Source organism: Rhodamnia argentea, chromosome 5, assembly GCF_020921035.1.
Source record: "Rhodamnia argentea isolate NSW1041297 chromosome 5, ASM2092103v1, whole genome shotgun sequence".
NCBI classification, from domain to species: Eukaryota; Viridiplantae; Streptophyta; class Magnoliopsida; order Myrtales; family Myrtaceae; genus Rhodamnia; species Rhodamnia argentea.
The window spans coordinates 17826316-17830713 of NC_063154.1; the positions used below are offsets into that span (position 1 = coordinate 17826316).

The 4398-nt window shown below is 36.3% G+C and overlaps 1 pseudogene; it reads left to right on the plus strand.

The window, feature by feature from the left end:
* The first annotated feature begins 672 nt into the window (after positions 1–672).
* On the plus strand, positions 673–1763 carry LOC125315226 (annotated as a pseudogene).
* Positions 1764–4398: the final 2635 nt, after the last annotated feature.

The window sequence follows — 4398 nt, forward strand, 5'->3', positions numbered from 1 at the left end:
AAGTTATTTTCTCCAAATTTATGCTTCTTATTTTCAGTTCATGAAAAACGTTTTCCGTCGACCAAACACTGGAGAGTTGAAAGTAATTTCTTGGATACAATTTGTCATCCTAATTTCTTCTTTTTTCCCATATAATTCGATCAAGAAAGAGAAACTTACCATATAGTACCGTTTTGAATTAGGGGATAAGTAATTTGAATAGTGGTGGAACGCAGATTCTTGGTCACTCGAAAAGAAAAACCATTTTTGGACTGCTAATACACTAGATACAAAGGCAAATTATCATTTTTGTAAAAAGTGTAGGTTTATAACATTGAGCAACCTGTATTTGTTTGATAATACACTAAGATTTAGAACATTAAGATTTCCACAGAAAAAATGAAAAACAAAACAAGTGACATTTTGCCTAATTTCGGGTCGGTCCAAACATCACTGCATTTTGCCCATTCAACGACAACAACACAGCACACACGAAGAAGAAGAATCTCGTCAGAAACTCGGCGGCGGATGCAATTTTCTGCGAATAATCCAGAGGTGTTATTCTCCCTTCAAAGCATGAAGTCAATTTTTCAATTGAGTGGAAGCTAATTTGGTGAACGATGAAGGTGAAATTGGTTACGTAAATCCGAGTGTGAATAAGAACTCTAAGAATAATGGGCACGAGTAATATAAAAATTGTTCAAAGGAAATGGAGGACTTCTGTTGCAACAATGCCTATCTTCTATTGAAGACAATCATGTGGGGAAAGGTAAGTTATTCGCCTCAATGAAATTAGACACAACTACGGATCATTTTAACGAGAACTGTATACTGGGTCGGGTTGGTCAAGGAACTTTTTACAAGTGAATGCTGTTAGACGGAACAATCTTTATAGTCAAGAAATCTAAAGTTGTCGATGCAGGACAAGTCAAACAATTCGTCAATGAGGTCATTAATCTCTCTTAAATCGGTAATAGAAATGTGGTCAAGCCGTTAGGATTTTGTGAAAGTGAAGTCCCTCTTTTGGTATATGAATTTATCCCCAATGGAATTCTCTACCAATATCTTCATGATCAAGATGGAAAAGAACTTGTCTCATGGGAGACGCGGTTAAGAATTGCCAACAAAGTTGCTGGGCATGTTTCAAATTTGCATTTTGATGCGACGATACCTATTTATCAATGTGATATCAAGTCGTCGAATATACTTTTGGGCAAACTAGCGAGACAAATTGGTAGATTTTGGACCTTCTAGATCAAGCACCATTGAACAAACTCACATGACCACAATGACAGGAGGAACCCTTGGATACTTGGACCCGAAGAACTATCAAACAACTAAATTTACGGAAAAGAGCGATGTCTATAGCTTCGGGGTTGTCCTTATCGAATTATTAACTAGACAAAAGCCAATTTCTCAACCGAGGGCAGAAGAGGACAAAAGTCTAGCCACATATTATGTCATTGCAAAGGAGGAGAACCGCTTGTTCAATGTTCTTGTTAAGGAGGTGTTAGAACAAGGCGAGGAAGAACAAATTATTGCGGTGTCTAATTTGGCATAAAGATGGTTGAATTTTGATGGAAGGTACAAGCCCACGATGAAGGAACTGGCGATGGAATCGGAGCAAAGACGATCGCTACGATATCCCGTTCATGGTCGACGGGAAAAAGGATGAAGAGATGAATCGCATCAGAACTGGATCTATCCATGCTTGGGGTGAGGTCTCCACATTGATGGTCACGAAAGCATATTTGAAGCTGGGTCGCTCTTATCCAATTTGTTGAGATGAAGAAGCATTTCGTTGTTCGCATCTAATTTTTTACTATATGAAACATGGCAATCTCTTTGTTTTCCTTTATGCGTGTGCTGTGGAACGATGTAGATTATGCTAAGAGGTGCACAGAAATGATCCTGCAATGGCGCAGCCTTGAGGGTGACTCGCCTAAGAGTAGCTCGATGGCGGCAGCGACTAGGATGACAAGCAGATGACCCTCTTCAATGGCAAGCGATGGCAGGCAATGTTGGACGACCAGCGAGGGCTGCTTTTTCTGTTTCTCTTTTCGTTACAGTTATATTCATGGATAAATATGCCCAAAATTCTGGAATTTCGAAGAAATTTTGACAATGAATATTCAAATTGATGATATAACAAAAGATTTCATTGTGTCGTCCAAAATTGTTTTACCAAACCAAAAGCATGACAATGTTGCCTTGCAATGAGTTTCTTAAAATTTTAAAAATAAATTATCCCCAATATGATTAGAGGGATTCCCAAATGGATTAAGATCCTCTCACCAATTTGCACTCTACGTACCACGTCAACGCCGGTTGTACCACATAGGATGATTGTCGTCCACATCAGTAATTTCCGACAAAAATTGACCGGATGACTCAAATGACAAAACGTGAAATAATTAATGACTCAATTGACCAAATTAAAATGTTTATGACTGAATTAGAAAAAAATACAATAAAGTTAGAACTTTTTTAGACAATTTTTTCCATTGTAATGGCTAATGTGTGCAAAAAATCTCTTACCTCAAATGGGTTGATCTACGGTAATTTATGCTTTCTTTGATAGCCTGTGACTCTAGGAGCTTGATCTCATTTCCTTCCTTCAAATTACTTCGGACTTCCACCGTCGGACCTCCCCACCTTGTAAGATACAATTGCAATTCCTCCATCCTTTTCCTTAGCTTTCCCATTAGCTCCTTACTTTTGGGCTTCATGTATTTTGCGAAAAATGAATAATTCCAAAAATATTATTCTGAAAAAGATCACTTGTATCGCTTAAAAAAAAGTGAATGAGACAAAACAAAACAATACTTAAACCCAAAACCTTAAAAAGATCTAAAAGTAATTGAAAACGAAAGAGATAGAACATGAATGATGCTTGGAGCTCGGGACAAAAAAAAATTTGATCTATGCAACGATGCAATACACTTTCATTAGATATTCAAATATGACATATTTAACAAACTTTATGAAGTAATTTTATAGGTTATTTTTTGCATCAATCACCGTATTTCTCAGCAAAAATAAAAATACGTGAACCAAAAGAAGCGGAAGCTTCCCTTGCCGACAACTCCTTGGATCGCGTGACTTAAGCTGGATAAGTTTTTAAGAGGAATTGCACCGACGTTCCATACGTTCGACCTAACATTTAATTATGTCTTAAAAAAGCTATAAAATTGATGTAATCAAATGCTTCTAATGATTGCTTATGGCTATCTTCTCTGGCGTTAAATCCGGGAGTTTAATAAATATATTTTCGAAGATTCGGTATCCATTTACTCTGTCCATGCATAGGCCTTTGCTTCCGGTTTCAATGGTGATCACCAAGAGCTCTGACAAAGATTTGCTCTTCCAAAAATTACATAAGTGTTTGTTCAACCTGTTTTGATTATCTCCGTACAGCGATGATGTTGAGGAAGCCAAATCTAGGCACGCATTGTCAACTGACGATGCTGTAATTACTGGAGAGGGAATTTCGGGCGTGTGCTCATCAATGATACAAGATCCAATGGTCGGTCACCTATTATTTTACTTGATAGATAAGTTCTTATGGAAGGAATGTGTGTTTAACCTTGCTAATACTCCATTGCTCCTTCTCCACTTTTTTTTCTTTTCTCGATTTAGCTTTATTTTGTAATATTTTGGGCTTTGCTCTGTTTCGATTTGCTTTGCCATGGAAATCTATGTACTTTTCATATATCCTTTTAACTGATGATTCCAATTTTGCTTTCAACCAAAAAAAAGTTGATTGCTCATGCAATTTTACTAACGTGACACATTCGATTTGGCTTTTTCACTTTTTTTTTTTTTTATATGTGGCATTAACGCGACACTAATGTGGCGTCACGCCCTAAGAAAGCAAACATTTAAAAGAAAATAAAAAGTATTAAAACCCTCCCAATCTTCCGCATCACGGTGGCCCCCTCTCCTTCTTAGGGCAGTTGATTTGTCTTTTCTTTAGTGGGTTGTTCTGTTTTAATCCGGTTAAAATACACTAATTTTAGTATCAAAACTTCTAAAACGATCACTTAAATCTCAAATTTTTTTAAAAACGTTCACTTCAATACCAATTCCGATTTGAGCTCCGATGTGGCCTATTTATTAATATTTGAGCTAATGTGGCTCGCTAGAATTAGTACTGAAGTAAGTATTTTTTTAAAAAAAAATTAACACTTAAGTGATCGTTTTAAAATTTTGTGCACTGAATTGATCGTTTTTCAAAAAATTTGATACTTAAGTGACCATTTTGAAAGTTTTATCACTAAAGTGAGTGCCGTGCATAAGTTTTGACAATTGTAGTATACTTAAGTCGTTTTAATTTCCTTTAATTTTTTTGACTTGACACCACTTGAATGCCACATATACAACAAAATTATTTCAAAAAGTCACTTTGAATTTATCACA